This window comes from Pleurodeles waltl, chromosome 5 (genome assembly GCF_031143425.1).
Source record: "Pleurodeles waltl isolate 20211129_DDA chromosome 5, aPleWal1.hap1.20221129, whole genome shotgun sequence".
Taxonomy (NCBI): Eukaryota; Metazoa; Chordata; class Amphibia; order Caudata; family Salamandridae; genus Pleurodeles; species Pleurodeles waltl.
In genome coordinates, this window is record NC_090444.1 from 1294497359 (window position 1) to 1294511822 (window position 14464).

General features: G+C 42.9%; 1 protein-coding gene across 1 annotated transcript in view; it reads right to left on the minus strand.

Moving 5' to 3' along the window:
* MMS22L (MMS22 like, DNA repair protein) overlaps window positions 1-14464 on the minus strand; it is a 426716-nt gene that overhangs the window by 260137 nt on the left and 152115 nt on the right. The window lies entirely within an intron of this gene.

Genomic DNA, 14464 nt, shown 5'->3' on the forward strand with positions numbered 1-14464 from the left:
GAGATAATAATTCTTTTATGACTTTTTTAGGCATATTCTTCCAAGGTTAGTTCCTGGAGCTCACTGACATGCCTAAGTGAAATAATGGCAACCAAAAATTGGACCTCTCAAGATCGAAACTGGAGGGGACAGTTAGGTAATTGTTCAAATGGTAGAGCCATTAGTCTGGTGAGGACAATATTGAGATTCCATGTGGGTGGAGGTGGAACTCTGAGAGGAATTACTCTTTAAGGCCTTCCATAAATGCCTTACTAACTGGTACTTTGAACACAGTAAGTGTTGCCTGTTTTGGAGATAGGCAAACACTGCAGCTAAATGCAAGCTTATTGAAGTGAGCTGTAAATAAAGAAGGTAGCAAACTATGTTTTGCACAGTTGCATCAAATAAATAAATGTGCTTGTAACGGCAGTAAAAGACAAATCTTTTCCATTTAGCTGCAAAAACATGCTCTAGTTGTAGGTCTACAAGCTTCTTTAAGACTGGTCATAGATTCAGAGAGGTGATATAAGCAGCAGAATTTGTTGACCTCAGGAGCCAAATCTCAAGGTTCAACTCCTTTGGATTGGGATGTCTCATTTCTCCATGGTTCTGAGTGAGGTTTGGTTGAGGTGAAGATTCTTGTGGGGAATTACGGAGGGTTTGAGTAGTGTGGTGAACCATGATTGATGTCAGAAATCTCACTTGGTCAGCGCGGGAGCGGTGACAAACTTTCCTAGTGCCCACTCCAAACCCCCTTTAATCCAGTTTCCTTAGAGTAACAGGTGGACTCAAAGTGGGGAAAGGTGATGGGGGCTGGTCTTCTGGGTTTTTTCTTCCTGCGAGTACCTTCCGATATCAGTAATGTGGTTTGCGCTTTTTCATTGGTACTCACTGTGTTCAGGAATTCACTGCAAAAGAACATTTACATCATCATTCACAATTCTCAACACTCGTTTTTTAAACTTCCTGTATAGCTACGAATTACCAAATTTATAATTAACATACCACAAGAGACTCAACTGTTTTCCTCTCTTCTGTAGTTTTTATTTCTAAATTGATATTGAGGTCTTTTTTCTTGACTGCTTATTGTGATCTTGTCGTATTAAATATAACTGTATAAAACGTTTTTTCTTTTAATCTTTTAACAATTCAATTAACTTTTCAAATTAATCCCTTTTCTTTTCCTTCTAGGTGCACTTGCATGTTAATTGTTTGTCAGCTGTGTAAAGGCAAATAACTATGCTGGAAGCCAGGTAGTGTACAATTACTTCTTTGTCTATCAGGTAACTGTAAATTGTTCGTTCTCTCCTTAAATTACACTATAAATCTGTAGTCCTTTCCTTCAGTGTTGCAAGCAGTTCGTTTTCACTTTTTAAATTATGTATATTGCTGCAATAACTCTGTAATTCGGTCAGCACATGGATTTCCTCCCAACTCATGATGACACTGCCTAAAAGGGGCAGAGAATTAGATGAAAAGAAAGTGTGACTTGAAATCTTAGCCCAAACAGTTTGAAAATACCTCCTTCTTGGAACTCAGTTCAAGCATGCTCCTTAGAAAAACACCACTCGTCTCCTTCCTGAACTCAATGAAGGGGTGCCCTCCTTATTAAGACACTACTTGCCTCCTCCATGTAACCAGGAAATTACTGCCCGAAGAACTAAACAATGCTTAAAAGCAACAAACCTACCCTGCTTGAACTGTCGCGCCACACGTTCAAATTTTATGGCAAGACCGGAGGCTCATATTATGCTTCTCTAACTTGCTTTATTCACAATATCAGCAGTCAAGAAACTACAATTCCCATGAGGCTAAGGGTAACAGAAAGCCAATGGGAAGAAAAAAACGTATCGGGTAATACACGAATTGGAATGAAGAACACAGTATAATCACCATACTTGACTGCGACCAGCCCTCTTTCTTGCTGCTCGCAGTCAAGATAAGTGTTCCTTTCTTGTAGTATTTATGTTATTGGTGGTCTTATTTTGTTATATACTGTGTGTTTTCTTGTGCTGCGCAAGCCTATCATATTGCACCCGCTACACTAATCCTTTCATTCTAGGTGCTTCCTCCCTCCTGCGTCGCCTCGAGCACTGCGCGCGCTCTAGCCTCAGATTAACGGTCGCGGCGGCAGTTTGCCGCTCCAGACCAGTTCCTAGCCGGCCTTTCTTTGCCGCTTTCTCTATTCCTCTGGAGAACGTCGACAGGCCGCCCTCTTTACTCTTTGGGCAGTTTGAGTCTCCGCCTTCTCTGCACGTCTTTGCCTCAACTCCGGTCATGCCCCGTTGGGCATGTACTGTCTCCTTCGGTGCTTTCCACAGGAATTTAACCCTTTCTTGCCTTATTTCTATTTCACTTAGTTTTTCTCCTTTTTCCTGCCAACACAATGGATAATGATAACTCTTCTGAGCATTTTAATAATGACGATGATATTTTTAACCAAGATTTTGGTAATTTTATCAATGAAGGTGTAGCTAAAGCCATTTCTTTTACTATGGGCAAAATGACAAAAAACTTGAATCCTCTGTAAAGAGTATGGATTCCAAATCCTTACTGGCCCATTCTGCGGGGGATGGCAGAAAACGTAAATTTAAGGATTTGTCAGCCCAAAAAGCCTCCCTTCAAGGTCACCACGGATGGCACTGCATTGATTGGTGAAGCTTCTTCACCCCAGGTTGAGGAAAAGTCTCCTCCCAGGCCTCATTCGAAGGAGGGGAATTTGAAGGTCTCTCATCAGAAGTGTATTACCAAAACCCAACATACATTGAACACGCCAAAAAAGATTGTGCTTTCTCATATTTCCGATACTGATGATGACATGTGTGACAGAGGATATGGATGATACTTTAGACATATGGGGTTCCCAATCTCAGTCCTCCCCTCCTCCAAAAAAACCCTAGACTAGACCATGCCTCCTCTAATCCTTTTGCAGCCAAATTGATTCTAGACTCCGATGGTAATCCCATGTTCGATCTCTCCCTCCTTCACCATTCCAACTCCATCAAATGGCTCACCTCTTCTCACGTAGGAGATTACATTGCTTCCAGACTGAGACTTCCTTTAGACAAACACACAAGGGCCAAATTGAGATCAGAATGCCCTAGGCCATCTCTCTGCTCCAACATTACCTCTACTCTTTCTATCGACCAACCCCTACTTACCTTCTTTTCTAAATTTGGAAAAGATCCCCGTAAGGGAGTCGACAAGGCCTGGTCGAATTGCCAGGACAAACCTTTAGACCTGGTGGGCCCGTTGGCCCGTATTTTTGACATGGCAGAATCAGCCAGAACGGAAAATGCAGACATTGATCCTACGGATCTCTCCTTATCGATTCAGAGAGCCTTCTGCCACCTAGGCAACGCAAATGCCACTATTACACATGAGAGAAGAAAGGGTCTTTTGCTGAAATTAGACCCCAAATTAGCTAATCTAGCTTCAATGGATCCAGGTATCAAGGCAGACGGACTCCTTTTCGGGGACTCGTTTATTAAAGACCTAGGCAAATTTGTTTCTACTTTTGCCTCCATTGACAAAGCGCAACAATCCATCAAAAAAGTATTCACCCAACTGGTTTTTGCAAGGGCCGGTACAGGCAGAAGCAGCTTTACTGGCTGTTCCTTTTGGTTCGCAAGGACTCAGAGGCTCCTTCAACTCCACATATGGAACACAATCATTCAAACCCCAATTCTACCCCCAACGAGGCAGAGGTTACTGGGGTCGAAGACAACGTGGATTCAGGCACAACAACCCACAAGGTAAGCTCCATTTCTGGCCCTCCTACATTAAGGGGGTCGCCTTCAGTTGTTTCAAGCAAAATAGCACACCATAACAACAGATCCATGGGTTCTTAACACAATTCAAGGTTATTCAATACAATTCTACTCAAACCCTCATCAGCTATATCCTCCCCCTCCTCTATGATTTTCAGCAGAAATGTCTTTTCCCATCTCGGAAGAGATTCATTCCCTTCTGTCGAAACAAGCCATCCAACTTTCCCTCCCGGATCCATCAGGCTTTCTAAGTACTCGCTTTTTAGTTCAAAAGAAAAACAAAAAATTAAGACCGGTCATCAATCTCAGAACCTTCAATCGCTTTGTTGTATACAGACACTTCAAAATGGAAACTATAGTCCATTTAAGAAATATTCTTCTTCCTTCCGATTACATGGTTCGCCTGGATCTTCAAGACGCATATCTTTCTGTTCCTATCCATGTGGATCACAGAAAATTCCTTCCATTCCAGTGGCAGGGACAAACTTACCAGTTTTCTTCCCTTCCGTTCGGCTTTTTGTCAGCACCCTGGTGCTTCACGAAGTTAATGAAACCGGTAACAGCTCATCTCAGATCCTTAGGCATCAGGCTTTTAATCTATCTAGACGACATCCTCCTTATGTATCAGAACCGTCTCTCACTCCAGTCTCCTCTCCAAACCACGTGCTCTCTTCTATCTCAACTAGGTTTCCTCATCAACAAGGAAAAATCTATTACAATCCCTTCCCAAAGAATAGAATTCTTGGGGTTCGTAATAGATTCTTCTTCCGCTACCCTACATCTCCCTCAACAAAAAGTAAAATCTTTAAAATCTGAAATTGTGAAGATTCTCCACAGTTCCCAAATTTCACTCAGATCCCTAGCCAAAATCGTGGGTCTTCTTTCCTCCTCAATCCAGGCCATCTTTCCCGATCCACTCCATTACCGGGCTCTTCAAAGATCAAAAATTTGTCATCTCAGAAAAGGCCTTTCATACTTCGAAACAATCAATCTCGAACAAGAGTCTCGCTCCGAGCTTCAATGGTGGACAGACCATTTAGATGCCTGGAACGGCCGAACTATCTTTGCATCAGCCCCAGATCTTGTGTTAGAATCAGATGCAAGCCTAACGGGTTGGGGCGCCCGTTGTGGTCCAATCTTGACTGGAGGTTCCTGGTCTTCAGAGGAGTCCAAATTGCATATCAATTATTTAGAGATGCTTGCGGGCTCCTTTGCAATCAAAAGCCTAGCAAAAGACAAGGTTCAATGTACATCCTCCTCTGTATGGACAATGTATCAGCTGTCTGCTACATAAACCATTTAGGGGGCACCAGGTCAAAACCCTTAGCGGATCTAGCAAAAAGCCTATGGGAATATTGTCTTCACAACGAAATCTCACTCACTGCAGAATATCTACTAGGTTCCCTCAACGAGACTGCAGATTGGCCCTCTCGCTTCCTCAGAAATGCCAGCGACTGGAAACTCCACTCCTCAGTTTTTAAATCTCTCCTCCACAAATGGGGACCTTTCATGATAGATCTGTTTGCCTCCCACCTGAACACACAATTACCCCTATTCTTCAGCTGGCAAACGGATCCTTCAGCACTAGCCTCAGATGTTTTTCTACAGGACAGGTCCTCTTCTCTCAATTACGCTTTCCCTCCGTTTATTATGATTACCCGAGTCCTCGCTCAAGTCAGACGCCAGAAAGCAACGTTAATAATTGTAGTTCCCTTTTGGCAATCCCAAGTTTGGTTTCCCCCTCTCTTGGAGCTGGCGATCGACCACCCTGTCCTCCTTCCGATCTTTCCTTCCCTTCTTTGGGACCCTCTAGGTTATCCGCACCCTCTCATACTCAACAACACTCTCACTCTTTCGGCTTGGAAAGTATCTGGCCTTCCCGACCTTCCACTCTTATTTCGGCAGAAGCTTCAGACTTTATTAACAAAGCCTGGGCTCCTGGCACCCGGAAAGCTTACAGTTCCACCTGGTCTCTTTGGACAAGCTGGTGTGTGGGAAAGGATCTTGATCCCTTTTCAGCCAGTATAATTTACATAATTAATTTTCTAGCTACCGATGCCAGTGGAGGTAAGTCTTACAGAACAATCAACTTATATAGATCGGCTATCTCCATGAGTCATGCTTACATTAACGGAAAACCTGTGGGAGAACACCCCCTGCTCTGCCGTCTCTTAAAGGGAGTAAAGTTTTCCTTGCCTCCTTCACCCAAGTACTCGAAGTTATGGGATGTTAATGTTGTTTTAAATCTGTTTCTTTCCTGGCAACATAATACTGACTTATCATTAAAAATGCTTTCAGCCAAACTCACTATGTTACTCTGCTTAGTTTCTATCAAACGTTTATCAGATGTGAGAGCTTTAGATATTTCCTCTCGTCAATTTTCCCCTACAGGAGTTTTGTTCTCCATCAACAAACGTACCAAAACTAATTTACGCTCAGTGTTTCATCCGTATTTTCCTAACCAACCTAAATTGTGCATAGGTCAATGTCTCAAGGCTTACGAAGATCGCACAACCAATCTCAGAACGTCCTCTTTTTCCCAGCTTCTTATATCATTTCGCAAACCTCACAAACTCGTAACTTAGGCTACTCTAGCCAGATGGGTTCGTAGGGTCATGTTCCCTGGCAGGTATCGACACCTCAGTTTTTGGAGCTCACTCTTCTAGACGAGCTATGGCTTTGAAAGCATTTTGGGTGGGTTCTAGACTAAAAGACATTCTGAGATCGTCTGATTGGTCTAATGACAGTGCCTTCAGAACTTTTTATTGTAAACCAGTTCATACAGCAACTTCCGTAATAATTAACATGCTTTCAAAAAGCATATGAGCCTCCGGTCTTGCCATAAAATGTAGATTTTCCTAGTAATTTATGACGGAAAGTCTTAATTTTATTAAAGACACGGAGGCGAGTATTATCCCACCATAGATTCTCTATAACTGCTGTTTTGTCAATTCTTTCTCCCTCCCTAACAGCTTCATCTACTCAACCTCAAAACTCATCTTGAATGTCAGATGGGACTTTCACCAACTTCGGCCAGCGTTCCATCTCGTTGCCATCATCAACCACTTCCTGAGTGTTGGATTCCTCCTCTCTACCAGTCTTGGATGAACTCTTTTCAAGAACTTTGTTCTCTACTGTTGGCAGTTGCCATTGTTCTAGCTATTTTTCCTTTGTTTTCTCACACTGACTAGCCTTCTCGCATCAAGAAAGAGGGCTGGTCTCAGTCAAGTATGGTGATTATACTCTGTTCTTCATTCCGATTTGTGTATTACCCGATACGTTTTTTCTTCCCATTGGCCTTCTGTTACCCTTAGCCTCATGGGAATTGTAGTTTCTTGACTGCTGCTATTGTGAATAAGGCAAGTTAGAGAAGCATAATACGCACCTCCGTGTCTTTAATAAAATTAAGACTTTCCGTCATAAATTACTAGGAAAATCTACATTGCAGCTTACTGAGAACTCTTCTCAGGTGAAGTGCACTTCAGTGAGTGTGAGTGCGTTGAAAATTCTATTGCAGGCTCCTGGTTGCAACACTAGAATGCAGACCAGAGGCTGGGATTTTGGTGGCCATCTTAGAATTTCTAAAACTCCAGCTCCTGTCTTGAGGTAGTGTTTTTCTCATTCCTTTTACACTTAACAATTCTCTTGTGGGCTATAACATTGATCATTTTACCTTTAGTGGCTTTAGAGGCATGCAGAGTCCTAAAGAGCCAGAGTGGGAGCTACTAAAATGAGGGTGAGAGACGTTTGCCTGAGCTTCCGAATCACAAACTGAAAGAGAGAGAAAAGCATAAGCAAATATCATTGACCAGTTCATCCAGACAGCATTGCCCTTGGATAGTGGGTGTCAGAACCTGGAGATGAAATTTGGGCATTTTGCATTGCCTGCAGTAGCAAACAGATTTATCTGTGGATACTCCCATTTATGGAGGTACAGGAGGACGACTCAGGGAGAAGGACTCAGGGTGGAGTTTCCACTCATGGATTTGTTGCCACATCCTGCTAATGAGGTCGGAAAAGTTGTTATCCGTCCCTGGAAGGTGTTCTGCTAACAGGTGGATTTTGTGAAGTATTACTCCATGCCAAATGGTCTGAGAAAGCCGTGATAACTGTAGAGCATGTGACCCCTCCCACTCCTGTTTTTGTAGATTGTTTATGGTTGTCATACTGTCCGCTTGGACTATGACAACTTGGCCTAGCAGATGTGTTCTGAACGCTTTTAATGCCAGGTGAAGAGTTTGAAGCTCAAGGTGGAGACCATGGTTTTTGGTGTCCCAGAGACCCTGAACTGTGAGATTCTGTAGGTGAGCACCTCACTGGTCCCACAACTGCAGAGTGACGAGTGCAGCTGTATCAACAATAGATCTCCTAACTGACCCTATGTCTGAAACCACTCACGTGCTACACATTCTTGGAGCGGACGCATGTGCAATCATACATGTGGCACTGTGGTGATGCATGATGCCATCATATCTAACAGGCACATATCTGTTCGGACTGTTAGGTGTTAAGTGGTTTGAAATCCTGACAGAAGTGTCTGGACATTTTTAATCCTTACTGCATTTGGATAAGCTAATCCCATGTGTCTGTAGCCCCTAGACACAGCTGAACCTGTAGAGGTTAAAGATTTGATTTTCAGATATTGATGGTAAACCCTAGTTGTTGTAGCAGAACTATAATGATGGGAATCTGTTGGTGACACAGAGGAAGTGTACTGGCTTTTAATAAGCCAGTCATCCAGATATGGGAAGACATGAATGTTCTGTCTGTGTAAATGAGCTGCTGCCACTGCTAAACACGTGGTGGACACCTGGGGTGCAGTAGTGACTTCAAACGGGAGCGCTATGACAAACCTGAGGTATTTGTGGTGTGCTGGGAGGATTGGGATGTGAAAGTAGGCATCTATTAAGTCTAGTGCTGACAAACTCGCTTTGCTGGAGAAGTGGGAGCACTTTTTGGAGGGGGATCATGTGGAAATGCTCCGACAGGATGTAATGATTTAAGAACCTGAGATTTAAAATGGGCCATAGAGACAGACCCTTCCTTTTTGGGGATGAGAAAGTATAAGGAGAACCTTGATGTTGAAGAGGGACAAGTTCTATAGCTCTTTTGAGTAAAAGAGCTTGCACTTCCTGCATCCTGCTTGAGCAAGTGTTGATGTTCCACAGAGTTTCTGCCTGCAAGGTGGAATGTACGGAGGTGTGGTGATGAGCTCCAGACAATAACCATGTTGAATAATGTCAAACGTTATGGATCACCAGGTAGTGGAAAAATATTGTAATTGGCCTGCAACAGATGTTAGATGGTCGTTGGAAGGAGAAGGGAGTCACTACTTAGTGGTGGATGGTCCACCATGAATGGAAGCACCTTTGCAGCTGACTTTGGAGTCGTTACCCATGTACATGCTCCTGTATAAGCCACATGAAGGAGAGGTCTGACTTTGCTGTCGTTAGGAAAAGAAAGAGGCATTGGAAGCTGCTAATTTGGCGCCTGGCTTATAAGAGCACAGCGAAAAGAGCCACGGGAAGTGGGGGTTTGGAGTGCCCCCATGGGTTTGGCAACCTGCACATCCTTCTTCATTTTCTCTAAGCTTGGTCTCCTTGTGAACCAAACAGTTGTTCCTAGTCAAAAGGGATGTTTAAAAGCATCTGCTGTTCTTCTGGTTTGAAGCCAGAGACCCGCAGCCAAGCATGTCTGCGCAGGAATACACTGGTATAACTATCCCTGCAGTTGTATCTGAAGAATCTAGGGTGCAACTGACGGAATCGTTGGAAATAGGTTTGCCCTCTTGAACTATCTCCTGCTCCCTTTTTTTTTAGTGGTCCTCCGGGAGATACTGGAGGAGTTCCTCCATCTGGTCCCAGTGGGCGCAATCATACCTGGCTAATAGGCCTTGTGCATTGGCATTTCACCATTGATTAGCGGCCCGCACCGCTACTTCTTTCCCTGAACCATTAATTAGTAAAAACTCTTTATTAGGAGGTGAAGCGCCAGTTGTCGATTGTGAATTTGCCGTCTTCCGGGCACTGGACACAACCAGTGAGTCAGGGAGAAGTTGCCTTCAAATGTTAACAGGGTTTGAGGGTGCAACTTTGTATTTTTGCTCGTCCCTGGGAGTGATAATGAGGGCTGTTGCAGGGCCTTTAAATATACGGACCCTGTGACATTGGCATGCCTTTTAACATAGAAAGGTATTGGGAAGCCCTATTTCTACTAGATAAAGTCTCAAAGAGGAAATCCTCTTCAAAAGGGTCTTTATGTAGAGGGACCAGGTGATAGGCTGCAGCCCTACTGATGAGTTCCTAATAGGAAGTGGTGCCATCGGGGGTGAAGATTTGGCAGGGTATAAATCTGGGCCGGTGTCCCCTGGGGGAATCAATGTCATAGTTAGACCAAGAATCTGTGGGTTTGGTGCCTCATAAGGCTCATCTGCCCCCCCTCAATGCCCGTCTGTAAAAGAATGTGGGGATCCCCGTGGAATAATGTCTAGAGGATCGCCGCAAGAATGAGGTGAAGAGGGGGTTGGTGGTGGAGAAGTAGGTAGTGCAGAATGCAAAGGGCTGGGATACTTATCCTTCTTTTTTGACGGGTACCGGCAAGTCTATTGCTTCTTCAAAGTAAAGTTGGTACTTTAATAGAGGTGGCCACACCACCAGTCTTGGCTAAAATACAGCCAGTCAGAGCTCTATGTGCAACTGCTTTTGACATGGATCAAGCCATTCCTGCATTGTCTGGAGGATTGTTTCAGGAGTCTGTTTCGGTGCTGAAAGTGATTTGGGTTTTGGAGCCGAAGCAGTCGGCACTGGAGAGGTCAGAGCCAAAGAGGAAGATGGTTGTCTCAGAGCCGAAGATGATTGGCTTGGTGCGGGAGTCGATAGCCTCTGTTTTGCTTTGAGTGCTGAGCCCAAGGGTGGGGCATCCATAGCAGATGGTTGGTGTCTACCATTGCCTCTTGGCAGTGGTGGTCCAGGAACCATGTTTGATCAGGATCGAAAGTTCTTTGGATGGCAGGGCAGGGCCTTTAGTACTCACGGTGCACTGACCCGGTGGAGGGTCCAGTATCTGGAGATCGATCTCCAAGTAGGAGTCCGAGTCTTAAATGGGAAAAGCCTCTTCTTTGGCTGCAAATGCCTCGTGGAGTTCTTCATCCTCTTCCTCAACATCCTGTTGACCAAAGATGTCAGGTGCTTCTTCGACCTCCCTACCCTGAATCTCTTTGCAACATTCCATGTGGTACTGTAAGGTTTTCTTTGATCGAAACAACTGGCAGGCCTTGCAGTCTTCTTATCTGTGATCTGGAGACAAGCACAGGTTGCACACCTATGGAAGGTCAGTCCTTAGGTATTTAGCGTAGCACGTCGGGCAGAAGCATAGTTGAGTTTGTTCCATTGGTAGGACTTTCTAAGGCAAGGCCGACAAGATGGAAAGGTATGCCCGAAAGGGCGGGCCCGAAGGCTGTATTTGGATCACAGTGATTTGAGGGGTGATAGATTTCTATATCTTTGAAACACAAAAGTGGGAACGCAATGGATAACAATACCAACGAGGGTAAGGATGGATTACGAACCGAAAGGAGCCTGAAACGGCCTTGATCTGGAGTGCAGTAATACACGTCCCAACCTGACGGCGGAAAGAAAACAATCTAACAATGGAGTTGATGCCCATGCACATTATCACCAAGAGGAGTAGACATTTACCTTGTAACTTGAAAGACGTCTTCAAAGAGAAACAACCTGCGCACATCCGGACACAACATTAGATGGCAAGTGTATGCAAAGCATGTTTATCTACAGCCACACATGTTCATACACACTGAATTTGCTAGGATGCCTCCTCCAAGATACATTGGCAACCACTATGAACTCTCTCCATTTTGTTCATAATCTTTCTCACTGTGGAATAATGAACCTAATTTTGTTTGGATGTAGCTTTGTAACCCATTCCATGCTGGTAAGCAGCAATGATTCTTTCTTTTAGATTGCCACCGATATTTCCTGACCTAGGCTTGATGTGGTACCATAAAACATAACTGAGGCCAAATGTTTCTGTATTTATTTAGAGGCAGTTGCACTTTTTGATGATCAAGCAATCATGTGTTTGTGTTTAGAAGCACCTGATTCCAATTACTTTTTTATTAATATAGCAGCAGTAATGCTGCATTTACATTCTTACGCAAAGCTTCACAAAGTTGACAGCCAACTTTGTGAAGCTTCAAACCAATGAAGTGAAATGTGCTTGTGTTACACGTCACATGAGGTTAGGTCTAGCTACTGTTAGGTCTTGGAGAATGTTAGAAAAATGTAACATATGGAAAAAAAGTACTTTCCTATAACACTTTGAATGTAGCTTGTAGTGCTGCAGATTCAACCCAACCATCTAGTATTCGGCTATCATGACTACAAGATGTTTCTGCTTGCAGAAGGAGTTTTGGTATCAGGTAGCTTGCAGTACCTCTAACTGCACACAATAGGACAGACTGTATTTCAGATTGTATTCCTTCCCCCCACCAAGAATGGTTGTGTCTGTAGCAAAGCAAATTGTAAAGGAGTGTTTGTGTACTGAAAGTATTGACAGAATATGTCTACAGCAAGTATAGGATGAAACTCCTAACAGTAACTATGATTGGAGGCTATGATTTTTCAGGTTGGGAAGTACAACAGCAATCTTTCCCCAACAGGTATTCAAATGCTTGCTGGCAGGGGTATCTCTTCCTTATTCGGCCTTTGCCCTGGGAGATCCATTGCCACAAAACGTTCCTCTTATAAACACAAAATGATTCTGTCAGATGAACCTCTGAATCTGTGCAGAGGTCGTGAGGAGTGCTAGATAAGTGATCAGAAAGTAAACAAGAAAATAGGCTGCCTAGTGAGACTTCAGCAGTATAATAAGCAAAGTAAAACATTTTACAGTTTTGCCAAATCACAAACAATACATCTAAGCATAAACACAGTTATCTTGCGGTTGACTATGTTGAAATAGTTCCATCTTCTATTGCAATGATGGTGGAACACTTAAAGCATGTTCGAGTTTGATGGCAAAGTAAATAAACTTATGTGGAGTCTTTGCATTGTGGACCTTGTAACGGACATTCATTCTGTCAAGAAAAACAACTTGTAATTATTGAAGGCCAGCATTAGATGGCAGAAGTGTTCACAGCATGATCTACAGATGCACTTGCTGCAAACTTGTTACTGGGTAAAACTATTGATTCTAAAGAGTGTGCACTTATGTTTCACATCTTCCTCTCGCTCTCTTTATGTGTGTATATATATATATATATATATATATATATATATATATATATATATATATATAGAGAGAGAGAGAGAGAGAGAGAGAGAGAGAGAGAGAGGAGAGAGAGAGAGAGAGAGAGAGAGAGAGAGAGAGAGAGAGAGAGAGATGTGTAAAACACACATTCACTGAAAAACAAAGGTTAAAATGATATTATGGTCTGATAATATCCTAATTTACTTTTGAAAATAAAAGAAAGTTACTGAAAAAAAAAAACCAAAGGATAAAGTGATGGTATAGTTGGGTGAAACGTAACATTTTAAACTCTAAAAAAACCCACTGAAATTGACCATTTATCATATACGTTTTTTATGATTATGGGTGTCCCGTTCCCACCCAAAACACAGCTTCTTTTGTTTTTGAAGTCCACGGGGGTGGGGGGTGCTCCCGCAGCCCCCTTTAAAATAAAATTTTGGCTGGGCCATGTCCTACTGACACTGGGATACAAAATCTATCACCTGCCCCTCCCCCCTTTCTGTACAATGCCACAGATCCAGGATCTGTGGTACCATTTATAAAAACAACACATTTTTGGCCACTAGGCCTCGGTGGTCATGTATCCCTACCCTGCCACCCTATATGTTTTTTTCACCTTTCTTTCAGGACACCGGGACCGATCCCTGAATCCTAAAATGACTACAGCAACATTTTTGCTGATGTAGCAGTCAGATCAAATCTTTTAACCTGTAGATCCTCAGAGTTGGGAAATCCACAACATTTTTTAACCTTTATTTCTCAAAAATGAGTGAACAGATTTACATCAAATCACAAAAAACATGCTTTCTGCACCAAGGTCTAGCTTTCTGCCAAATTTAGTGTAATTCCGTTCAGCAAAGTTATAAGCAAAGCAAAAAATGCTTTTCCTATTGAAAAGTGGCCCAAACTATAACAACACAGTGGCGACCGCTCCTGGGTTCCATCTATATCTATCTGTCTATCTATGTATATATACATATATACACACACACACGCACGCATAATTTATAGGTATAGTATTACTGCCCACTTGGGCTTGGTAAACGATATGTATATCTTTAGGGTGAAGTTATAACACACAGTCTTTCTTTCGGATCAATGAATTCATCTGGAAACTGTCATCTATTTCCTCTACACTGGTGCACTTTAAAAAAAAAAAAAAAAAAGGCAAACTAATGTTGGTGACTGCGAAAAGAATTTGAGAAGAAACACGTTGATCCTGTCTGCATCAATAAATAAGCTGCACTGAGTAGTCAACCTTACCTTTTCTTTATTTAACAAAAGTGTGTGTGTGTGTGTGTGTGTGTGTGTGTGTATATATATATATATACACACTCGTCCATGATGACAGAGACAAGTGGCACTCTTAAGGAAGCAAGGGACCTTCGTCTAAGTGACCTGTGTTGATTAGATATTAGTTTAATAATAAACTGTCTTGAGTGTCGCTT